Genomic DNA, 26,750 nt, shown 5'->3' with positions numbered 1-26,750 from the left:
ATCATGCAATTAAACACTAATATTCTATAACTGACATTCAGAAACTGTACAGTACTTATTGGTATAAGCTTTAAAAGATCATGTTGCTTCCGTTGCTCGATTGTGCCGCGTCACATTGCTAAACATAATAAAGATCAGGCCATACCTAACCCAACACGCCACCCAGCCCCTGGTGCAGTCTATAGTTATCTCCTGCCTCGATTACTAACTGGTCTCTCAGCCTGTGCTGTGAAACCTCTGCAGATGGTCCAGAACGTGGCGGGGCGTCTGGTCTTGGATCAGCCGAAAAGAGCACGTCACGGCTCCCACCTACCTGAAGGCTCTCGTAAAGGCTTACGTCACGACTTGGTCACTCCGGTTGTCAAAGGATTGTTTTCTAGCAGTGCCTACACCACGCTTAAGACAATCCACTCTTTTCATGATGTGGAATGACCTAAAAAGAGCAGGGGCATCCCTGACGCAGCTTTTCATCTTTTTTTTGGAAAGTCAACGGATACATCTGGATCATAGCCAAACTTGAAATAATCCTATTACAAAACATGCATAAAATTTTACAGTTTACTAAATATGGTTGACAATGTAAGTTGTAATTCTTGTTTGGGTCTTGCAGTTTGAAGATTTCTTTTCCAGCTACAGGCCATGTGTTTGTCGTACTGATTGGTGTTTCTGAAGCCCACTTCAGCCCTGCTGTGTGAACTCATTTCAGCCCAGCCTGCTGGTCTGGCTGCCAGCTTTGTCACAGTATCATTCATCTCAACCCCACCAAGAACACCTCATTGGTCGTTGTTTCAACCTTGAACATTTTTTTATTCTCTGCTCCTTTAGTCATGTCATCTATCACTCTTCAGAGCAACATATCCCTACCCTCCATCTCAAAAGTGAACAGAGGATAAAAGGAGAAAGGGATTTTTGTATGCATCTTTTTTGGACAACATCAGCGTTTCGGGATCTGTCAGATTTTTATCTGTTGGTTGTCAGAATTTCCCAGCATACAAATGGAAGCCTGTTCCTTTCTCTTGATCTGTAAAGCTCTGTTGTATTTTCTTTTGTTGGTGAGGCCTGTTTTTTTCAGAGTCAGGCAGAACTAGACACTGAAAGCCAGCCGCCTTAAGGAGCAAAACCTTTAAAGTGCTTCCTGTCACTTTACATTTTCAACTTCATATTAACATTGCACGCTGTTGAACAAGGGACACAAGAACATAATCTGCTAAAGGAGACAGCCTTGAAGCTACAACTGGGTTCAAAACGTTGCCCAGCAACTTAACTGTTTGAAAATGTTTTCACTCATAAATCTTAGAACTTTATCAGTATACAAATCTATATTTTATTATTGCCTTTTGTTCAAAAGCCTCTTTTTTTTTTTTTAATGCTGGTTGAGCCTTAAACCCTTCAGTTATTTTCAGCCTTTGAAAGAAAAACAGTCGTTTTGGACTTGAAAAGCACCAGATCTTGCCCAGCATTGGTTATGACATGTTACATCTTAAAGGGCTTGTTTTCTATGGCTATACTTTGATGTCTTGCATTTTGTCGATTAATCTTTGGTCAGACTGTTGACTGCCGGGTGCTGTAAAGCTGCAGAATATACATCAAAGCTTGACATGCTGCTTTTTGGTGTATTTAAGATATGAGTCTGATAGTTCTCCGCCCAATGTGACCACAAAACATACAATTTGATTAAAAATTGTGATACGCTTAAAACTGCAGGAGTAATTTGAATTTAACGTAAAAGACGAGAACTGTTTGCCTCATAGGTCTATGTTGTAGATAAACTTAAAGTTGCAGGTACTAACAAACTGATACATATTCATTTCTTTCGGGTACATGCCACTTCCTCACACTCTCAACCCCCCCCCCATGACATACCAGTACAATCTTCACATGCAAATACATTCAGAGGCGGGTGGGCAGCTAATGTGGCCAACTCAGAATGTAAATTACATTTGCATGTGATTATTATTTTATATATACATATATTTTCTTAAGGAGTGACGGGGACTCAGTGGCAAGTAATATTTGGGTCTTGATCACACTCCTCTCTTAAATATGTTTGTATGTCTTGTGGAGAATTCACTCAGGGTTCTTGTACTAATTTTCTCAAGTGATTTTTTTTTTTTTACTTACTTGGATATAAATTTGCCGATAGCCACCAACAGAGGATGAGAATTACTGTTATGTTCCTCTTAACCAACAAGGATGTAGCATTAAGTTATTGTTGAAAATGTTTTAATTCAAACTTATATTAGGACTGTTCCATTATGGTAAAAAAAAAAAAAAAATCATAAATAAATAGTTATTTTGTTCAGTGCTGAGTTTGCAGTTACCACAGTAACTCACAATTCACTGTGATCTGTTTCACTTAAATGAAAAATATAACATGTCTGTTTAACAGAAGCTCATTTGCTGAATTTAAAAATGAGGTAGGTGGTGACACATGGTCATCTGCCTGGGTGTGAGGCTCAGGCTCGGGGTGTGTATTTGACTTTGAAGCCGTTTCATCTGGGCTACTGCCGGCCCCCCACTAACTGCATTCTCAACTATGGGAGGTTGATGATTACGGATTGGAGAAGTGAGAGGCCCTGGCTCTCACTCCCCTCAGGATTCACACACCTCAGGAGACCTGCAAAGAATCCATAGAGTGAGTTGGGGAGGGCTGAGGAACCCCTCACAGTACGCTGATGACCAGCTGCGATCTAATAATTCTGCAGGTTCTTCCACTGAAACCTCGTTAAAGCTTTTACTTCCTTTTTGAAAGATCTTTTGAAGTCTCTCTTTCGGTCTCACTGGCTCAAGTTGAACTGAGCAGTGATGCCTGTTTGGGCTTTTCAGGAAGGCTGCATCTGCATTGTTGTAAAGGAGTCGATTGTGCTGGGTTTATGATGCAGTATACGACAATAATAATTAGATAAATAGGATAATTGTAAAATACAATGCAATGTTAGATTTGATCTAAATTTGATAAATCATTCAAATTTCCCAAAGCATCAGCATCGTACGCCTTCGATCTTATCAATTTCTTTCTTTATGCTTAGAGGGTGCTGAACCAAAGCAGACAGATTACAAATCAAAATCCTACATGTATGTTTATATGTATTGCCATAAAAAAACAGTCCTGTTAGAGAATAGGAAGCAGTCCAACATTTTATAGAGAAACATAACAACGCTAGTTCTAATGTCTGCAAACTTATGTTTTTCCAACAGCGACATGCTGAAATATGTTTCTGTACAACATGGGGTTTCCTTCAAGGAGTGCCATGTATGTGATAACATCAGCGCCATGCTTTGCAGAATTTTCTTTGACTAGGAAAGCCTAAATGAAAATCATACTCCATTGTTTCAATTTTTTGCCGTGGCTGTTGCTACAGCTAACATTAGCTCTTAGCTCAGCTAAACCCCTTAAAAGCTCTCTGCACAGGCAGGGGAAGTGATGGGTGGGACAAGTCTGAATGGGTGTCTCTGTGCTGTCACATAATTAGTTGTGAAATACTTACACCCTTTCTTAACAGAAGAACATCGTCATTGGGTTTGGTTACATAATCTTGTATAATTGGGTGTAAAAAGAAGGAAAAAAAAAAGTTCAAAGTAACCGTTTCCTGAGTTTGGAAGCAAAATTTATTTAGAATTGTTGCGTTTCATGTTTTTATACCATTTTAATCAGTTTACAATTATATTCATTCTATATGAAAAGACACTATAGCCGAAGTTTATTCTGTTTGGATTTTCAGATAACGGTTGTTGATGCTGAAAACGTGTTTGCTCATTTTTTTTCTTAAATGAGCAAACAAGTACAGTACACATGTTTTCAGCATCAAGGAATTTTAAAAAGAACTGGATCAAAAATCTGCATCAATAACTGCATTGCTATCAGTGAACTTCATGGCCACGCCTGAAGCTGAGGAATTAAGGTGTTTCTAAAATTATAAAGTTCCAGAGCAATAACTTGGCAGTGTTATTTTAAAAGCAGTGCTTTTTTAAAAAAAATAAAATAAAATTTTGTGAGATAAATATGTATTTGAATAAGAAATGTCGCTGAATTGCTCAGTATTGGCTTATGTCACAGATTTTTAGGGATGCAGATTGTGTTAAATCAAGAAAATTTCCTTGATATTTTGTACAGTCACTCTAAACACTGCATTGTTTGTTTAATTGTGTATTCATCCAATTTACTTGCGTACATTCACAGACGCGCCCCAGAAATAAGCAGCAGTTTTTTTCTCACACGGACTGATTCACATGACGCAACAGGTTATCTTGTGTAACTCTGGTGGAACTGGAGCAGAAAACTAGCCAAGCCAATCTCAGCACTGACTCTAGCTGTTCTGTAAGAGCTCCTCAGCTCACCTTCAAAGTAAGATTCCTTATTAAGAAAAAAAAAGGAGGGGGGGGGTTTAAGATTCCCTCTGTACATATGCAGAAAGCATGATTAGAAGAACAGTTATATTTCCTAACACTGGCTGGCTGCAGTTTCATCAGGCACTAATTGGGAATCAATACATGCTTTTCCCAAAGAGAGGTCTGTTCTGTCAGTAGTAATTGCTTCTTATGATACCCTGAAATGCAAATGGAAAAGATCAGTTCTTAAGTTGTGGGCTGAGACTTGGCATGGCAGAAATGGAAGCCTTTGTTTACCAAGCATTGATAATGAATGTTGTGTGGCACTGGGAAATTACAGTCCTCATTTTGGCATTTCCTATGGACATTAAGTCCTAATTAAAAGGGGAAATTGAGCATCCTAAAATGAAGCAATTGACTGACGTTGTACACAAAATATTACTAAAGCTTTTCCAATATAATATCTCGCTGCTTAATTGGAACCCAAAGTCATATTTTTGCTTATATTTTGCTAATCCCACAAGGAAGATGTATTTGTTTATCCAAAATTATGTGATCTCATAGTTTAAATCATGTTCTGATTGTGAGGGGGGGGGCTGGCTATCCCAGCAGTCATTGGACAAGATTGACCTGTCCAGGGTCGCCAGTCAATCACAGGGCCACACAGAGACAAACGAGACAAACAACCATCCAGACTCTCACTCACTCCTAGGGTCAATTTAGAGTTACCAATTAACTGTGCATTGTTTTTGGACGATGGGAGGAATTCCCGGAGTACCTGAAGAGAACCCACGCATACACGTATACTTGTACTTGTAAAAGTGCCTTTTGATATTAAAAGGTATTCACTTGTAGAAATACACCCAAAATAAATTAAAATAAACTAAGCAGGTTTGACTGTTGTTACCAGATATAAGTTCTACCAGTTTCACACCACATTGAGAAAAGGAGACCGGCCTAAAGATTGTGTCTCTGAAAAGAGGCAGCAATATGTAATTCCTTTTCTCTGCACTGAAGTGCACATAATATATAAAATGCGCTCGATTCCAGGAGTCGTATCATGCTTGTAGACCTGTGTGGATGTAATCATCTGTGGGCTAAAAGTAGAGAGATGATGCGAATTCACAGAGGGTCCTCTCAGAAAATCATTTGTCTCTGTTGTTAGCTGAAGTTTGCATTCTCATAGATGCCAGGAACCTTTTGTGGTTCATAAAGAAACCATAAAGAAAAATGGTTAAGGCTTTCTAGAGTCCTGATCTTGAGTGTTTAAGCGATTGCCGTTTAATGAGGGAATGGTAGACACTTAATGTCCATAGACCTCACTTTCTAAAGTATGACTAAGTGCTGTTTTGAGACAGTTTCAACAATGAACAGGCAGATGATTAGAGTGACAGAGGATGCACTTAACTCTGCTGACTGCTTATTTTCTCATGGTACCTGGTTTGATTAACTGTAAAACAAAGTTCTGAATCAATTACATGAAATGACAATGAATTCTGAAAGAATCCTCCCAACAAATCTATAGGTCAAATTAGCATTTTATTTCAATCATAAAACTGCACGGGGCCCATTATTCACATTTAAATTTGATGGTTAAACATTAAAGGCTGTTTCCTAGCTTACAAACATCCAAATTTCAATCTGCAGAAATCACGATTGAGTTAATGACCACTACTGCAACCCACACTTCTGTCTCAGTGCTGAGCCTCCCTGCCTCATCTGCAGCCCTCTGCCCTGTTAATTATGGATAATGGACTTGAGTAGGGGAGGGTGAAGTCCCTTCTGCCAGAACAAAAACAACTGATTAGGTAGAGCAAGCTGCGTCACAAAGAGACAATAATGGTTTTGTCTTTCGATTGACTGCATTTTCTCTTTAATTTTCTATCATTACTCCATAGGATCACCACTGAACTTATCTCACAATCTTTATAGTAATCCACCAACCAAAACCAACCTATCCATTTCTGTGGGCTAGAGTAAGTCATTTCAATCAGTCTCAGGCTGGTGATTTGCAGGTCCACAGAATAGGTATTTTTCATACATTAAAACATTCATGAGAGTGTGTTAACTTTGAATGTATCCCATTAACCTGTAACAGCCTAGCTTCATTATTTTGGAGCTCTTTTCTTTTAACATCTGAGTTTCAAAAGAATTATCTGGTGACGCTGTCAGGAAGTTTGGCCAGTTTGATGTGCTGACAATGTGCTCTGATTTCTTAATGAAACAAAAGTCATAAAAAGCTGAAATATCTTGACTTGTGGAACACTGAATATTCCATTGTGATAGGTCACAGCCAGACCTCCTCAAATGGAAGTCGAAATAGCCATGTCACTTTAAACTGCCGGTGCGCTCGACTGATAACGTATAGTAAATACTCTAATGTAAGAATTTGTAATGATTGCACTGAAGTAGGCCCCATTTTACTATTCCTGCTGTGACAAGGAACATTCAAACACCTCCTGCACATTATGGTTAATCAAGATAATATCGCTCCAGTCTTTGACACTTTTCTGCTTCAATCAAAGGTATTTAACCATGACAAGTACACGTACAGCATGTTTTTGTTTTTTTCATTTACTTTAAAAAAAAAAAATCAATTCTATGAAAAACTGGGTTGGACCAATGCCATCTGCAGTACCTATTGCCATTATGTTGTTTCTAGAGGTGCAATTTATAGGAGTTTGATTTACACCATTGTTTTCATAGACATTGCATAGAAATGACTCCGCAGCAATCCTGAATGTAGTCAATATCTGCTGGATATGTATTTAATCTCTGCTTACCGCAGCCACACACCAGGTGTCCGATGCATAAAACTGAGTTTACACAAAGGCAGAAATGGGCGTACACATTACTATTGCCAGACTTTCAATTCCTTTTCTTTTTACGCACAAACGATGGGAACACGCCCTCGATTACTCATTTGCATATCAAAACGTAGTTTGCACTTCAACAAACTACACAACTATGAAAGCAGCTGTAAAGAAGAAGCACAATCTTACCTACTTTGAAACGGTGACTCATCAGTAAGGGTTGGAAAATGAAATCTGCATTATTTGTTGGTGTCAGTTCTGTAATCATGAACAGCACAAAAACTGCTCAATTAAAAAGTGACGAACAATCAGCTCTGTGAGTTCAGAGCAAAGAAACTTGCGGAGTTTAAAAAAACAAAACAACAAAAAATAAATGGTTGGACTGTAAGTGATGGGTCAAAAATAACGTTTTTTATAGTCACAAAAACTGGGTCTTTCATAACCATTGCACACAACATATGGCTGCAAGTCTTTATAGCCCCTGCAATTAAACAGAATTAAATATTAAGAAATATGATGAGATACACAATAAATATTCAGTCCAAGCTCTGAATGCTAAATCAGGGTTAGATTACTCTAAAAATGTCTGTTCATGTGGTCTGCGGAATGCATGAGTGGTGTGTATCAGACATAGACTAACATTAGATTCTGATTTCTGTATAATAAGCTAATCTTGATTCCACGGTATTGTGGTTTCAGCTCAAAATGGGTCAATTTTACATGTTTGGATCAAAAACAAAACGATTTTCCTTTAAACTGAATTTTTTGGATATGAGTAAACATTTAATTTAAGAAATGAAAGGATTCATGCACTTTCTCTCTTGGGAAGTCATAAAAGACATCTCATACTGCAGGAAAGTATGTCGGAAATTTTGAGACAGGGTTATACCATAAAAGCGAGCCATGCCTTGTGTGTCTGTATCTTCAATCACATCGCAGCCACTTCCCCTCTCTGTGTTTTCGAAAGATACAACAAATTGCAGTTCTGCAGACGTCTTGCACAAATGTTGGATAATGTTCATTGAAGAGGGTCTCACGTCTGGAGAATATCTGCAGCTTTAATTTGACCGAGCTGCATTTATTGACCCGCTTTCTTTGCAAAGTTTTACATGTAAACACAGCCAAAATCACTGAGACGCAGTTTAGCTATCGCCACATAGAAGGTTGAGTGCAGCTATACCCGAATAGAAGGGACTCCGAAGTCCCTTTCTAAAGTGCACCTTGTAAATTCTGCAGGACATAGTCTTCATCACTTTAACGTCAAAGGCTGCAAGACATCATTGTGTATTCAAGTACATCTTGTAAACTTGATCTACTCTAAAATTGCCATGTTGAGAACGGTAAAATGAATAACTCTGATTTTATCTTTTTTTCCTTTACTGAGCAGAAATACTGAAGTACAGAAGAATTGCAGGTAAAGACTCTGTACTGGTTGGTGAAAATGTAATGGATCCCCAATGCTAATAGTAGAATTATTTGTTGAAACTGTCAAGCTATATGGACTCGGTTTCATCTTAAACAAAGAAGTCCTTTTACTCAAGTCCAGAGCTTCCTGGTTAGCGGGCCATCTTAATAGGCAGCAATACCACATGTAGATCTTTGACATTATCACTGTTGTCTCTCACACTCATGAAGAGGCTAGATCCCAAAATGCACATTCAGAGGCAAGCGTAGTTTCATGCATTCATAGTAAGGCTGCCTCTTTCTCTTCTTGAAACTAAAGATTTTTTTTTTTTTTGTCAAAATGTATTGCCTTTAGCCATTAGCTGTCTTGGCCCCATGTAAAGGTTAGTTATCTTAATACTTTGTCTGCAGAGACTGTGTTTTTATTTTTTCATTCTTTAAATACTACAGAAAATAGCTGGTTCTCACTGTGAGGAACAAATCTCTTCAGAGGTTTACTGTATTGTCTACAGCGAGACTAATTCAATTCTTCCGTCCTTTGCTGCCAGCTGCATGTCCCAGTCAAAGCATGCTCTCATCAAACAAACTTGATTAAAACAGTCTAATCTATGTGGCTGCTCGATGATGTAGTTTGTGTGTGCACATTTGTGTGTTGGTGTGTGTTTGTGCCCTGATGTCCTGACGTACAAAGGGACCTTTGTTTATCCATTTAAGCACTGACAGCAGACCAGAAACAAGCTTGTAGGGCACTCAGGGCCACAGTCATTGCAGCACGATGGAAGAAATGAATTAAATGCACAGGAAGACATACCCCATCCTTCAGCAAGAACTGGCAAAAATAGTGTGTGTGTGTGTGGGGGGGTCCAGCCTGTCATCTGTGTTTTGTTAAAGGTAAACCAGAAAGCTGAGGAAGTTTAGAAAAAGCACAGCGGAGAAGGTATTTTCTCTTGCAAATGTCGCAAATTTGCATTCAAAATGTCGGTCAAGTAAAAGATATAGGCTTAGTTTTTATCATGCACATGTTATCATGTTGATACAATTATTACAATATAATTGGTGCATTAAAATCATGATATAGATAGATTATATATCTATATAAAGATTGGCTGCATTTTGAGTATTTAGGTTCATCAGAGCTTTGTGGCAGGTGTTTGAGCTAATTCCCACAATGTCCCAAAAGAGAGATAATTGCCTCTGTGCATAAGTCTAACTTTGGGCTCATACATCCCATCTCTCCCTGACTCAGTGAAGCACACTAATAAGTGTTTCCTAGCAACCACTAAAACAGGATTGGTAAAGTCAGTGTTGGCAAAAGACTCCTGCTCAGCAAGCTCTTTTTCTTTTCTTCTTAACTTGCCGTTCATGTGCCATCTGTATGCGGTACCGGTGCCCGTTCTCACATTAACATCAGAGAGATTGTCCTCTTCTGCCAAGATTTATTTACATTAAACTCATAATTAGCTGCCATCTTGAAGCCCTAATGGCATGTCTGCAATAACATGGATAATGAGGATCGATCATACTAGGCATAAAACTGATAGTTTATGTATAATCTGTTGGTAGTTTAACATTCTTATATTAGAAAAATATATATCTTGGATTGATTTTTTTATTTTTTTTTTTTTTATTTTTTTTTTTATTTTTTTAAGAAATTTTTTTTCTTTATTTAATTGCTTTATTCATACCTGGTGATTCTGACTTTAAGAGCTCAACTGAATATTGCATAACAGTCCTTCACAGGATTATTGACACTTACACTATAGGCTGTAACATCCTATTACCAAACATTCAAAACTTTAGAAAACCTTCCCTTCATAGCTCAGTGATTTCCACAGAGATCTGTGGAAGCGAATGAGCCAATTACAACTCAAATTAGCATCAGTAGCAAATAATCCACATTTGCTTTGCACCTGTAGAGGCCAAATAATGCAATTTGATTGCATCATTATCCAGAGTGCTTACTGGGAGCGCTGTCATTCAGTTTGATTGTGTTAGATGAGAGGACTCAGTCCTGATCAACCATAAGAAGGGAGGAGGGGAGGCTCAGTGAGTGTCTGATTCACTTCCTACATTGGTTCATCACTTCATACATTGGTTCATCCAAAACCTAAAACCTAAATTTGGCTTTGTGTTTAGCATATTATGTGGTAGCTCAGAAGGCAAAGTTATGTATCATCTAAACAAAGACAGATTATCTCTCTCAACTAAATTTAGGAATCTAGGTTTAATTGAAAGAGCATTGCATTGAATGCTTGACAAAACTGGATGGAATTTAAGTGTCTCTCTTTCAAACTAAACCGTGTTAAAACTGGGTCAGTCCAAACAGAGATGTGAGCATTGCATGGTCATGGCTGTCTCCTCCAATAAAACACATCAAGCTTCAAGTTATGTGAAGTCGGCTTACATTTTCAACTTCCACCTTAGGAGGGAGTCAGCTAAATTGAATAATGCTGTATATAAATGAAATTACCCCTTTTTTTTGTAAGTTGTCAATTAAAAACCCTTTGATGGAAATTGAGCAAACTATGTCAATGCATTATGATTCAAGGGCAAAGCACAGGAGAGGCCGGGCTTTGCAAATGCTGTGTCATCATCATGCAGGGAGGCCATCTGAATGTTGTTATGCTTTCTGATTTGAGTGCCAGCTTCAAGGGCATTCTGGTTTACCCAGACAGTTACGGAGGTTCTTTGTGGCTTTCAGTCTGACCCAAATTTTTCATTTATGCAAGATCAGACATTTCAATGAATTTTCTCAAACATTAAGTTTACTTAATTTAGTTGATATTGAGTGTTCACATTTGTTCCATTCAGCAAGGTTGCAATAACAATCATGATGATTCCAAGGTAACTGCTTCTTGCTGGCGCTGTTGCAGGGAAACATCTTTAAAATGGGTCCTTAAGTGCTGCTAAGTAAATTTGGACCCTTCTGACCAATCAAACGGGGTCAGGTGTAATTAAGCTGCCTACTTGGAGCTTTAGAGCTTGGTTTATTGACTGTGTTCCACCTACACCCAGAGCTGAGTACTAGCAAAGCCTTTAGTGGTTTGAGCAGGAAACATATGTTTAACTCCTCTAAAGAATCAATGTTACAGATCTTGTTTCGAACAATGAGACCAAAGCTATGGATGCGCCTCATTGAATACGCCTGTTTCAAGTATTCTTGTCACACATCCAGCTTTCACTTCTGATTGTTACGCTTGTATATTCAGCTAAGTAAATAGGCAAAAATGCAGTTAATTGTTACTGTCATTCAGTTTAATTTGATGACAAAGAGACATCTCAGGCAGCATAATTAGCAGGCGCAGCACACCACTGCTATTTCTCTCTTTTTTTTCTTTTTAGCCAATCTCCAGCATCTGTAGCAGCATGATTATCAAATGTTGTGATTTCGACAGAGAAATGGTGACTGACAGATCCAGCCAGACTGGAGCACCAGATCGCACAATAACTGACAGCAGAGACTCCTTTCTCCTTTGCACAAATAAACGTGGCACGCAACGCATTTAATTATTCTTCAAGCCTTGAGACAGAGGCACAGTTGAATTGACTTGAAAGAGTGGATTTTGCTGGAAATTCTTTTATTGGCAGAACATAAGAGTTCAAAAGATAGCTTTGATACTGAAACATGGTCCCCAGATTCTGTACATATGAAAATGTAGCAATTAGGCACTAAATCTTAATTAGATTTACACCTACTTTTCTCTAGCAGCAGCAGAGTGCAACAGCCTTCTCAAAATGTTCAACCCAGCTCTGTAAGTACGTAGAGCTTGTCTCATAAGTCACTATTTCTTTATTTCTGTTCATTTCACAAGGAAAATTCCTGGGTCTTCTGATTTATTTATTTTTCATAAATAAATAATAATAATAAATAATAATAAATAAATCATTTTTTAATTTGTTTTAAGTGACTTTCATGTTACCTGCAAGGAACACAAGCACAATTTTGCTTGCTGTCGATCAGTTTTCTCGCAACAGAAGTTGGTTTAATTATCTGTTCAGACATCCTTCCTGTATGCATGTTCCACTAAGGCGATGTTTCATGTTACATCTCCATCTGTAACGACTTCATCGTGAGGAAGAAGTCCTCCTCTACATTGTTAATCTCGCTCATAAATAGAGAATAGTTGTAAACTTCAAATGTCACTTTAGATTAGAAGCAAAATGGTGTGTAAACAGCAGAGAAATGCTCGGCAGTGTCATACTGCAGTCTCATTACCCATCCCATAAACGTGAGTGCCCACAGGCAAAGGTTTGACAAGCTGGAAAACGTGCATCTTTTTTTGTTTGTTTATTTGTTTGCCGTCAGCCTCACTGCTGTACATCTTCCAAATTCTTTGAGGCAAATTTTAATGGGACTGGCTGCCAAGGCTCCTTGTTTGGTTAAGAGAATGCTGGAAAACTATGAAAGGGGCTCCATCCAGTCTTCAAACTCTAGAGAGAGACTTTTACAAGACCAAGGGAGCGATCAAAGCTCTTGCTTCTCAGGATATAATATCTCCATACAGGATATTGGCTTTGCGTCCCTGCTGCTAGACAAAAAAGTCACTATTGTTACCTAAACACTCATCCCGCAGCTTATTATTAAATAGATGTTGCGATTTGAACGCAAGTGCCAGCCCGAAATGAATATTATTTGTTTGCGTTTTTCATGACACTGGCCTCCCTGTTGCATATGAGTTTTACATTTGTCTTTAGGGTTGCAATGTTTAATGTGTGTTTAATTTGTTGTCTGGTGGAGCGACATAATTGCACAGAACTCACATGTTCATTTCTGCTGCAGCTATCAAAATCTTGGAAACATGCCGTGTATTTGTCATGCGATGTGGTATATGTATATGTACTTGTATACTTAATATTTTGGAAATGCGATTGTAGTGACTATAATTAATACAGTCATCAGCATTATTGTGTTATAATTGCCAAAAATAATGGGCAAAATGCAGAATGGGTGTGTGGAAAAACTGAGCACACCCCATGAATTCAATAGAATATTCAATAGAATAACCACCTTTAGCGGTAGTAACTTGAATGATTTGTTTTCTGTATCTCTCACACGGTGCCCTCTTTCCAGCATTGCTTCAGTTCATGGAGGTTTGGGGGATTCATTAATGCACAGCTCTCTTAAGGTCCCACCACAGCATTTCAGTCAGGTTGAGGTCATGGACTTTGGACAATTGCAACTCCTTGATTATTTTCTTTTTCAGACATTCTGCTGTAGATTTGCTGGGTTTGGGGTCAGCGTCATGTTGTATGAACCAGTTTCAGCCAAGCTTCAGCTGTCAGACACATGACCTTACATTTAACTCGAGAATACTTTGGTATTCGGGGGACCTTATGGTTGTGGCACTGTGTATTATGGCCAAACATTTCTACTTTGGTCTTGTCTGTGCAAAAAAAAGTCTTTCCAGAAGTCTTGTGGTTTGTTCAGACTGAACTTTGCAAATCTAAATTGTGCTGCCATGTTCTTTTTAAGAGTTTTTCACCTGCAATAATTCCAAGCAAGCAATACTGGTGAGTTCAGTCTTTTTCGAAATTGTACCCTCATAAACATTAACATTTAATAACCTAACTGGGCCCTGTACAGTCTGAGTTGTAGCCCTTAGGTTTTCTTTTGAAGTTTCTCTGAGCATTGCAGGGTCTGACCTTGGGGTGAACATTCTTGGACGGGTATTTTTGTGAATATTGACAACTATCTTGACTTTGACTCCAAATAGTTTGGAAATATAACCCTGCCCAGATCGACAAGCAGCAACAGTTACTTCTCATAGATCACTGCTTATGTCTTTCCTCCCTGGTGTTTTGTTAACACACTTAAATGCTGCATATCAGCAAACTTCCAAGCTTACCAACTTAATTCCTATAGAATCAATAAGGGCGTATTTAGTTTTTCCACGCACACATTTTGGCTTTTTTTTTTTTTTGTTAAATAAGGACACAGTGCAATATGTTATGTGTTGCTGTTCATCTGGGATTGGTTTAAAGATCTGTTAAGGATCAGGTAATTCATTTCCTGATATGTGCAAGCTTGAACTGAAACAGAAGTATGTTGTACTTTATTTTTCACACAGCTGTCAATACAGAGGAGTGTTCCATCAGAGATTATCCTGTTGGAACACTTATACAGCTATTTAGACCACAGTTTTATGAGGAAAGCAATGGGGGATGAGAGAATGTACCTCTGGAGACTGACTGTATATTAACGTTTAACTGTGATTCACTGTGAAACAGTTTGTCCTAAATTTGGATCCACCAGATTTCTCCGCAGAGCCTCAGAAGTTATCTGCAAAGATTGGAGCACATGCTGGAGCGATGACAACCTCAGCAGGACTCCGTCAATCACCTCTTTTTTTTAATCAGTCCTCACTTGAGTTGGAGGTCTGTAACAGCTTGGAGTTTGGCTAACTAGTACCAGGCATTTCTCGTTAGTTGACTTGAAGATGTAAAATACTTTGACATTGCATCTACTATGCCGTTTGTTCTGTCCTCTGTATGACTTAAGAGTCCATGAAAGTATTTTATATAGGTTTCTTTGTTTGTTTTCTCCTTTTGAGTTTGCCCACTTACTGGTTTAGTTTTTTTTTTTGTGCTTCCATCATACTTCATTTAGCCTCATGTTTAAATAGTGTCATCTCTATTTGATTGTGTCAGAATGTGCCGTATGACCCGAACTTTGTGTTTCAGTTTGAAAATGAACTGAATGCTCTTTGTAGCCATGTGTCTAACACTAAGAAGCTTGATGCGCTTTAATCAATGAATAAACAAGGTGCTTATTCTGAGCCATGGAGTGGCTTTGGGCCAGTTCTTTCCTTGAATGACGAAGGTAAAAACTAGACTTGAACAGATACTTAATGAATGCCCGTAGACAAAACTGTGGATAGCAGCTGACAGACTTCGCATTTTCAATCCGCCTTCTTGTTTTTACATAAAGATTTTGCCTTTATTTTAATTTCTAAAGGGGCATAAATCACAAAGAGAATGTTTGGGAGACAGCCAGGCTCAGTGAAGCTTTCAAAACATTGAGCTACACGGCCATATAAGCAGACCAAAATGTTTAAAGGTAGGGCTACCATTTACCTTGTGTGGCTGAATCTTGTCGTCTTACGATCAGAGGTTTGACTCCAGTCCAAAAATCCAGGGGATCTTAATCATCTCTGATATGTTAATAAGATATGCTTGTGTGTGCTTGAGTTGCAGCAACATTTTTAGAGATTACTGTTCCTGTGGTTATCTCACAGTGGTTGTATCCACAGCTCTGGGCAGTCTGGTGTTTTCTTTCACGTGATAGATGAATTCCCACCTTAAAGACTCTCTAAAGCTCCCCAACAAGTGATGCTAAACTGTAAATCCAGTTGTTCAAAGTTTACCCAGAAATTTCCATTTAACAATTTAAAATATCAGGGGGAAAAAAAGGATGTGGCTTGAACAGTGCTAATGTTACTGCGATAAGGTGGAGGCAGAGCAATGAGTTACAAAAAAAGAACATCTGGATACAGTTTTTTTTTTTCTTAGAAGAAAGGACAATGTAGAAGGGATATATACAGTGTGTAAAATCTAATGATTAACATGTTGCTCCAACTCTGAGAGAGAGAAGAGAATCGCCGTATCTGTGACAGTTTTAAGACGTAAGGACCTAAATGCTCATTCCATCCAACTCCAGATTTCATCAGTCGTTGAGGACTTTGTGAACTTTAGAGGTCACTGACTAGTACTAAGCATACAGCACATACTAAATATGGCGGTGGGTCACTCAGCCACAGACTGATTTTCAATAGCACTAAATGAAAATGGAACTTGGACTAAAATTATTATATGATAATTAGCTAAAAATGATAATTATCTGAATGTAAGAGAAACTATGTGTCAGTATGTAATGATTTTAAGGATTAAAGACGAGTTGCATCTCCAGATGCATCGGATCGTGAACACATGCATCATAATTGAATATTGAGGCCAGCGAAGAATTGCAGCTCTTAAAGCTCTTCATATGTTACTTCAGTCTGGCTTGGTTGTTGTGCTGTTGTTGATGGCTTTGGTCCACAGACGAGCACTAAAACTACCATGATAATAATGTTTGAGCTCGCCTCCAGCAGGCTCCCGGGATGAATGTTTGCTGTGGATATTAGAGTGAAGGCAGGACAGCGTAAGATGGTTCTCTTTTTTTTTTTTTTTTGAATGTGAGCGCACTGAATGAAAGACGGGCTGAGATTGGATGGTGCAATAGCTGTGAAAGCTTTGAAATGGGGCAAAAACACTCAGCAGAGAATTTTATGTGGAGGATGGGGAGATATCCTTCTCAGGTTCTCAGTTAATGAAAGATGAATGATCCCATTGTGCAAAATTTGTTTAGCTTCAACTGTGGGCCTGTGGTTTGCATACTCCAATGTTTTGATATCATGTCTTCTCAATATTTAGACAACCTCTCCTATCTGTTTTGAACCTTTGTATCTCACTCATATTTTGATGCTTTTCTGTTGGTCATTCGCAGTTTCTCCCCTGTGTGCATGATGTGCACAAAGGTAAAAAAATAAAAAATTTAACTCGATGTAGTTGTGAAAAAGTTTTTTCAGTACATTCTTTTCGAGACATTTAAGGGATTTAAATACACTGACATGTTACTTTCAGGCAACATTTAGGAGCAGGACCCTCAGTCACCATCATTCAGAGTAAAAGATCTGTCCTTGACCCTGCCGCTGCAAAAAGATGGACATGTCTTTAGGCCCTCTCCACCAGGTTTATTTGGTGTCATTGACTGCCAGTGAGCCTGACAGGTATCCCCGGGCATTTGAAGTCTATTTTAGGCACATGTATCCCAGTGGGTAGACAGTAAGGTGTTTGTTTATCAAGCACACGACTGTTACACATTCATGAAACACCTTTTCACTAAAAGCACAGAGTTGGCTTTCAAAGCCCTCCTGCTGTCTTCTGGTAAATATCAGCTGCTAATTAGTGGCTGTTTATATCTTTCACGGCATCATCTTTTGGAAGGCAGTCGGCCCGTTCTGGTACTGATTTTCTGCCTTTACTGATCAATGGACAGCTCTGCTGATGTCCTCTCTCTCCTATTCCATCTGTGTGTTTCTATCTAGAGAAGAAGTAAAACAACTAGAAAGGTATTGGAAATTAATGCTTTCATATTTCTGCCATTGGCAGGAAAGTTGTTTTGGCACATGATTCTCAGAAAAGTACATCTTTAAAAAGACACTTTAAAAGTTCTCTTCTTGTACCTGAAATTTTCTTAATTAAAGTGCTGTTCACTCTTAAAAGCAACATGTATATTTTACACCAGCTGACATAATTGGTGCTTGTCAACCCATTTACATCTTGGAAAGTAGAATCTGTCTCAAGTAGCAACCTCTGTGGCTGAAAAATCGGGCTAAAGTGACAAAAACTGCTACTGGAGGCTGTTTCCAAGAATGATTGAGTTTTGAATGTTTGAATATCCACTTCCACAGCAAAATTATATTTTTACAGCTTCATGAGAGCTGCACTTACTGACACAAATTATTCTAATTTTTATGTCTCCAAAAGAGTCCGACCCTGACTACTCTCGTCCAAAGTTTGGTGCTCAACTGCACAATTTATCTTCCGAAGGGGGAAGCGACTTTTTACTTCTCAAAAGATTTAGACACTTTAGGACGTTTTATGGGTTGTGGCTATTTTATCACCTGTATTAAATTAACAATATGCTTAACACGTCCAAATGTCTCCCTTCTATAAAATAAAGTATTTCAATCTACTGAACCACCCTTCAGTCCTTTATTTTCACTCATAGAGGGCATTTTAAGTTTTTATTAGGTTTGTTAATTAGTCGTTAGTAGTGCTTATTCACCATAAAATGTGTGGGTTCAGACACACGTAGTTTTTATTCAAAACCATAACTAATTTTGACTCTGACTCTGGTGTTTCTTTTTTAGGGAACAGCCATCTGGAAACGGAAGACTGGAAGGAAACCTGTCAAACTGAAGATACTGTGAGTGTGAGGCCAATAGGCTCTTAATCAAATCTGTCATACGGCCTGTGTACCATGAGAAATAGGCAGTATAATGTTGTTCATTTGCCACATGCTATACAATCCCAAATTACAGTTTTCCACCAAATGTGTAATTTGTAAAAGAAAAAAAAAAAGGCCTAATTATATTCACAGAAAATAACATTTTACCCATTGTTGTTCTGATGCAAGCAAAAAAAAGAAAAAAAAACAATCAGATCAGTACATCCAACAAGGAGCCAGGATGCTTGATGGCCTCTGGTCTCATTTGACATGCAGACATTGTCCTGTTGCTTACTTTAATGAGATCTGGAGGCGTGCAATCTAATATTCAACACTGAGGCTCCAACATGGCCCCTAAGCCTGTAGCCCAGAAAGCTCAGTGTTAATTCAGTGGGATGAAGTCAGCTGTGATCAGAAGGACTGGAGTGGCCATTCAGTCAGGAGGATGAGAGGCACCAACGCTCCTCTGTTTTGTTTGTGCTTCTTTTGTTTGACAGGAAAGGCTGGATTTTTATACAAGTATTTAAGGAAATGCTATTCTCACAGAGCTGCGTGTGGTTTCAACAGCCACAGGTGTGGCATTAAAGATACAGTCTGCCTATGAATACTCATGCACTCATTTAAATCGTGCATAAGGCACTGTGATACAGAAGCTTTGTCTATGTTAAGTACTCTTCAGTCTGTAATACATAATTCAACCTCTAAAAACTTTGAAATTGTACTGAAAATAGATAACATATCCTACAAACTTGTAGCTTTTTAACTATAAATCATGTACATAGCTTTGCAGAGCTTGGTTCAGACGGTATGTTATATTGCACAGTGCAACTTGTTAAATCAAAATATCAAAATAAAGTCATTAGTCTATATGAACATCATACAATATCAGGCCTGTGTTTACTGTACCAGTGCTGCTTTATCAGTGTAAATAGTTCCAGAAGGGAAATGGTTGTGGAAGAGGTTTGACTGAAGGCTGTTATTCAGTATGTTTTCATGGACAGTTAAGTCGAGCTATGGTTATGGCTTAGCTAGGTATTGCAATTAGTATTAGCCATTTATTTGGACTACTGTCCTTTTTCCAGTATTCAAACAAGGAATATATATATATATATATATATATATATTTAACTAGAAATGACTGTATACTTGGTTTTGTCTTATTCAGGGTCTTGATCAGCTTAATATCAGAGTATTACTGTGCATGTAAACATAATCAGTGTTTACATGTTAAAGTTTCTTCCAGTGTATGCTTTTGTTTGGGGAGCTGCAACAGGTTTTTGTTGTGCTGCTACTTTACCCCAGCATGGTTGTCTGTTCCATGTCTGACTTTGCAAACTAAACCATAAATGAGTTGTCATGACTAGCATTTTTCAGTTATGCTTTAGTTTCAGCAGCGGCTACTGTAATTACTCAGTCTGTTGTTGACAGCTCAAGTTTACATGTTTTGGCATCTTCAAGGAAATAAGACTATACTGCTGTCATAACTACTGAGAACTGCTGTCAAGAATGAAATCATTTTGCGATTTCGGCATTTAATTTAGGACAAAACTAGAATTAATAGAGTAACGATGATAAAAGAAAATGACTAATGCGCTAGTTCACACAGAGAAACAAAATCTCATGTATTTGGATTGTTGAGCACCAGTTAAGTCTTCAGTACTTAAGGTGCATTATAATTATCTTCTATCTTTTACCACGAGTGTAGTAGGATAACATTAGAAACGTGCCAATAGTAGTAATTAGCCCAGAGAGCTGATGTAGAAAAGCACCCACTCTCCTCGCTGATCATGACCCCAGTGTCTGTCACAGCCATCACCAGTGATTGATGGACTTTGCACTTCCCACCTCCGGACGCAGTGTTCACTACTGTTTATGCCTCATAACTGAGGCACTTTCAGAAATGTTTCAGCCGGTTCCCATTAGCAAACGTATTAATCATCCTTCAAGCTTTACGATTAGGTTAAAATCCTAACACTGGTCTGTTTTTTGTTTTTTTTTCTGAAAGAAGCCAAAATTCAAGAGTAAATATTTATTCAGATTCATGCTTTGCCAAATTATGCAGATATGTTTTGAAGGCTTCCAGCATCAGATTGTGATTGTTTTGTGAGGTAATTTATAGAAAATATCATTTCTAGTTTGTTGGCGTTTTTGCAGCATCTTTTCTTGGTGTCAGCCGTCTCAGTAACCGCTTGCCATTTTCAAGATTTGGTGTGAGATTCACTTTATCGTGAAAATGAATAAGTGTCTGCTGTTGTTCACCTACTCTCGATAAAATGCTAAGAACATTGTTTTGGAAAACAGCTGAGGCACTTTGCGAATGCTCAGTTTTCTTGTGTTACAGTAAAGGCAGCAGCTGTGGAATAGTTGTTGAGGATGGATATAAACAGTGTGACGAATACTACGTAATCATCTTGATCAATTACGTTGACATGTCGTTGCAGCCGAAGGTATAGCCATTAAAAAGTCGCATGGAAAGTTAATTGAAATGTTCTTTTAAAGTTTTGGTTTTTGCTAATGTCCGGTTGTGTTTGTTTCCAGCTGAGAGATTTTTCCATTAAAATGAACATGATTCAGGAAATCCTTATCCCCTTTTTTAGATCAAGCAACATGGAGTATTTCATTTGTCATATACAACATAAATTATTTGAGTAAAATCAGGTTTCCTGAAAAGATGCCTCACTATCAATAGCTGTATATGTTCAATGATATTTCCCAGGCTGTTTTTCCCTGTTTTAGCTTGGCTTTGCCAGCACAAAATGAAATCCTCTTTCCCCTCTGTCAGTTTTGTATTCAGCAATGTATCCTTTTCATAGGGGACAGACGGCAGTCCTTGTTCCTCATTTTAATCTTACTTTGCTGCCATTTCATTTCCTGCCTTGCTCATTGAATCAAATCTGAGCCTGTCATTTGATAGTGAGCTGACATCAGGCAGGAACAAATTCATGCGTCTCGCAGAATCTTCAACATATGGTATTGATGTATTGTAACTCACTTTGCGAATAGCAAGTCGATACGTTAGACATTTTATGAAAAATAAGATTAATTTTAAAACTTATTTAGCATAAAAAAAAACTGACATCTAAGAGGGGTAATTTTTCAAGTTCAGTTATTCAAAGATAAACTAAACAATATGCAGACAATGTGAACACTCTAATTGCAGTGAAGTGCGTAAGAAGCAGTTTTGAAAAAGCTTTGGGGAAAAAAAACAAAAAAAAACCTAACAATCATTAACTCAGAGTTGCTCAGGCAGTTTCATTCCTCATTCTTGCTGCTATTAATCCAACCTTGTTTGCTCTAAAATTGCTACTGAAATTAACTTGATTATGAATAACTTAGAAATAAAACTGTGTATCTGATTTAATTCAGTAATAAAAGAACGAAAGAAACAGTCATCAGTTCCACTGATCAGAAAACAAAGGCTGATAGAGAAAATGTAAGACAAAACTTTCATTAACAGCGTTCAACACATCTTCAAGCTAAGCTTGAACTATTTGTGGGCATTCAAGGATTTCCTGCACAACAGGAGCATTACATGTTAATTTAATTTGAATAGTATCTAGCCTGGTAATTATTTTTTTGCTTGTTCATTACAAGTTGAACCTAGTATGATGTTTAATAGAGTTTTCAAGTGATAAAAATGCGTAACGACTTTACTCCAATAAGATACCGTATCTAAACTGAAATGTAATTCATACAAATGTTCTGCTGCTGGTTAAGCCTTTCCCTTTTAAGAGAGTAGCTTCAGGGGAAGTGGGACTTGTATGCTGACAGGTGCTTGGACTACCAAGTTCCAGTTCCACAAACTTTGGATAAAAGCGTCTGTTAAATGCATAAACATAAACTTAAACTTGCAGCTAAACTCACAGTTTTGTGAGAACATCTTTTTTTTTTTTAACCCGATTGGTACTTTGGTTTTCCATCATCTCTGAGGTGCAACACCACGATCGGGTTAAGTGCAGTGTTCACCAATAATCTGATTACACATTTACCTGTGTTGCCACAAATGACTTTCAACAGTGTTTAAGAGATTGCCTTATTGTATTATCATGTAAACCTGGGACAACAATAGCATTTTGCCATGCCCCTGTTTGTTTTGTTTTTTTTTTTTTTACTGGAATGCTATAATTGATTGAACTGATGGATAGACTTGTAAAAAGTTACTAAACTTTGTCCTGGATCACATCATTGTTCTGGTCTAAAGGCATTTTCTGATCGACAGTTCCGAAGGACTTTTTCTTGACCATGTTAGAAAAATGAAAAAGGCAGAATGTTAAGGAAGTATTATAATCGATCTTTGTAAGGGCTTAGGAAAAGACAACTTTGCTGTAATGAGAATCCAATCACACTTGTACAAAGGCTTGATGTGGATCTGGAGGAGTGAAACTGCTGCTGTTGTAATTTGGTAATTTTTTTTAGTAAATTATCATACAAAAATTACATTAAGTACTTTGTCATCATTTTTATTGTGTTGTTTCATTGAGGCTAATTTATGTATATGGAATTAGTATTCATTATATAATTATAAGTTATAATTATAAATTATAATTAAGAGTGGAAAGACCACTCTATTCTGTGCTTGAGGGCATATAGTTTGGTGTCTAAAGTCACTTCCAACCCAAAAACACTCCAGTCCTTTGTTTAGGTCCCCCTAGGTTTGAAAATATCTTGTGTAATGAGCCATGATTTCAAAATTATGTCTATTGTCAAGTTCCACCCGCATCCTCTGTTAAGCTTCAAGCTCTGGACCCCACCCAATCACATCCAACCTGCTAGAACAATGAAGCCACCTTTGCTTGAAAATGTTCTGTTGTCGGCTGCACTGAGAAGCATGCCTCTTACATATACCACGAGCCTCAGAGGATATAAGAGTCTAGTGGAAAAACTATATTAGAGGGCAACACTCCAGCAAGAGTTGGCTAATGATTGTGTATTTGCAGCGAGCACTTTTTATCTTACAGTTTTAAAAACTTGGTCTAGTTTAACGCTGGACTGAGGAAACTGAGCCACAAAGAGGGATCAGTTCCAATTCTCAGTGCCTGAACTTCAGATGAGAAAATGTAAGTACCGGTAGGTTTGTTTTGTTGTATAGCACTAGCTAATGCTGATGGCTTAGGTAATGAAGATGACATACACCAACTTCTAAGGAGATATTGCTGTTACATTTGAAAGATTAACACTGTTACAACATTACTTTGTTGACAGAATGCTTTCTTGTTGAACATTTATTTTCTGTAATACAGACAACCCCACACACATCAGTCATCTCCTCACTCTTGTTGCTATTCTTTATGCAGTGTACTCCTTCTTGTGTTAACATTGCATTATTAGCATCTTAAAAGTGTGTGGGTTTAAACACACAGTATGATATAAACGTGTCAGTGACAGCCAGCATACAAACATAGCCCTTTACGGACATCCTGTTCAAGCCTTGATGGTTGAACCTCTCCGATAGCTCCTTCATGTTCGGCGTGTTCAAACTGATTTAGTTGTTCAGTTTTGGCAGAGACAGTCACATATGTTCAGAGACTTTCTTTCTGATATACAGCTAGCGCAGCAGGTTTCATGGTAAGGTGAGACAATTGCCTTTCTCAACAACAATCCCATGCCCCTCCAAACAGCCTGGTCTCAAAAGCTGTTTTACTAGGGGAGAGATAAAGGCCGTTGTGCTTAAACCAACAGATATTTTGACCAAAGTCTATCTCTTATATTTCATCAGGAAATTATGTCAACTTGTTCAAAAAGGGCATAATATATCAGCTTTAAGATACGAGTTATGAAACTATGGTCTATAGCTCAAAAACCCACAAATGTGGCAGTTGTCACATTCTGATGTGACAAGAACTCTCACAACACAGTGATAAAACAACAAGCTGTGTTCAGTCAGAGGCTTCTTCAGCTTCCCTGTAACACATAACAGGAAGTAATTCTTGCCAGCAGCAGTAACCATACACAATGACAGTCTATGATGATTAGTGAAAGAAAAAAGAAATACTGCAGCACTATCATTTCCCTTTGAGAGTTTTTTCTAATTGAATTTTCATTTCATTCTTCTGACAATTTCCTCCTCCCCATCCTTGTATTTACTTACATGAGTCACAGTATAACAGTATGAAAACAATCAAACTTCCCTTTGATTTTTGCAGCTGCAAGAAATTGAGGGATGGATTTTTCCCTTTCCCTTTCCTTGAGGATAATGAAGGAAGTATTTAATTTCCTTTATTTAGCAGTGAGAGAAATTCACTTGCTCATTGCATGGCTGTTGCTAAGTATTTCACTCAGTTAGGGACCTTTTAAACCAAAAATACAGAGAAGACAAACTCTTGACATCCACTAAAACCCTACTCCGATCATATACAAGCAAGTGGTACATTGTTACTTAAATGTCTTTATCACTTGTGCATAGCATTATGCACAATTTTGGATAGATAATCTGCCATGAAGAGAACATACTGTATATTTTTTTTCACCAACATGCCATTTGTGTCTCTCTGTGGCTTTGGTTTGTTTTTGAGCTACCACATAGTGTTTAGTGACCATCAGATGAGATGGCTTGTCTCTCTCAGAGCAGCTTTGAGTTCCCCTTGGATAAGCTTAAGAGAAGACGACACATTCAGGAAGATGGTCTGGCATGTTGAAAATTGCCACAGGGAAGCCATCTCCCACAATGCTCCAATTCCCCTGGCGCTGTGGTGCCAATCTCTCCTTTGTGAGCGAAAGTGACGACGACACATTGCGGTCACCATGGGCTGGAGCAGATATGACAAATACAAAGGATAGACACTGTTTGTCTCTCTCTCCCATGAGAGAGGAACTCGTGTGGCTCGTTGATACAATATGAACATAGCTTTAGAAGACTCCTGCTCTCTTTGGAGGGATGTCAATTAGGGAAGTTTTATGTCTTCAGTTGAGCTGAGCTGAGCTGCATGCTAATAAAACTGGTTCAGTTTCAATTATGTGTTCTGCAGTGCAGAAATTCTTTCTTTGATAATGGGAAATGCTGTATGGTAGTTTTGTAATTTGGTGATACAAAATGTTTTGATTTTTAGTTTATTTAAGATTAAACTTAATTAATTTGTTCAGATCATAAAGGATTTCCTTTATTCCTGTAAGTAAGATTTAGAGTCCATTTATATTTTTAGACTTAGAAAGCACATATGCTGAATTGTTTATACCAGCTTAACACATCTGTGGCTGTTTTGTCCAACCTGGGTCACCAAAGGCCTCAGTGTCTCTTCCCTACAGTGGTGTAAATATTTTATCCCCCTGTTGTTGTTGCCGCAGTTAGTGGGAACATTCACTATCGCACATGATTTCACAAACAGACAACAATGAGATCAGTTTAATTTTTTTTATATTCCCATATAAAAGGGAATTGAAGAACAGAATAACAGCTTTATTGAGTTTTCTTTCCAAGTTTACACAGGAACAGAAAACATCACCAACTCCTGGTTTGTGTTAAATTGAAAACAAGTTTTCTCTTGCCTGTCCGTTTGTCTTGGAACATGGCATCCTATCTGACATGCAACTTGTGGGGACCAAACTAGTTACAAACCTAGCACATTGTCATTGTTATCACAATCGAATGCAAAGGTGATTTTAAAGTTTTTGACCAAGAAAAGTATACGGCAGTTTTTGAGAGCCCATGAGGCTTTTGGAATTTTCTATTTTTCTGCACAAATATGCTCAGAAAGTGCATTAGATTTTCACACAAACCTTGTTAAAAGATAGTTAAACAAATTAGACAAAAATATTACATATGGTTGGTGATAAGTATAGAATTAGGTGTTTCCATTTTGGCAGATGTGTATTATGACACAAACCAAGGAGATTTCGGAGTATGTCGGAACAGAGCTTTTCGGCAGAGGAATTTGGCTTACAAATTAGCATTACCTCAAGTCAAAGTTCTGATATTAATTCAACAGAGTCATAATTTAAAGTGAGTAGTTCATGTGAGGAAACGCACTAGCATTCCAGAGCTTTGCTGAGAAATAGGCTAATTTGCAGTCATTGCTCCAGTAGGGGCACACCAGATTCTTCAACTTCAAGGTAAGACTGACATATATTTGTTCAGTGTATGTTTTTTATCCAATTTACAGAAAATACACTGATTATATGAACAATCCTCATTATCTTCACCAAAATAGTTTTCTTCTTATGCCCCTTTTGTAAGTCAAATGTATTTGTTTTTATTTATTAACCTTTATTCGACTTGG

The 26,750-nt window shown here is 37.9% G+C and overlaps 1 protein-coding gene across 3 annotated transcripts in view; it reads left to right on the top strand.

Annotated features, from left to right (window-relative positions):
• The window catches only part of syt1a (synaptotagmin Ia), a 160,392-nt gene that overhangs the window by 25,027 nt on the left and 108,615 nt on the right, over window positions 1–26,750 (top strand). For all 3 annotated transcript variants that reach the window (XM_072377399.1, XM_072377396.1, XM_072377397.1), the window contains one exon: window positions 18,461–18,516. The gene's annotated coding sequence lies outside the window, so the exon portion shown is untranslated. The remainder of the gene's footprint in view (window positions 1–18,460; window positions 18,517–26,750) is intronic.

Source organism: Leuresthes tenuis, unplaced genomic scaffold (assembly GCF_036924035.1).
Source record: "Leuresthes tenuis unplaced genomic scaffold, fLeuTen1.0.hap1 SCAF_23, whole genome shotgun sequence".
NCBI lineage: Eukaryota > Metazoa > Chordata > Actinopteri > Atheriniformes > Atherinopsidae > Leuresthes > Leuresthes tenuis.
The sequence above is the reverse complement of the archived record's forward strand: the minus strand, read 5'-3'. Positions and strand labels throughout refer to the sequence as shown.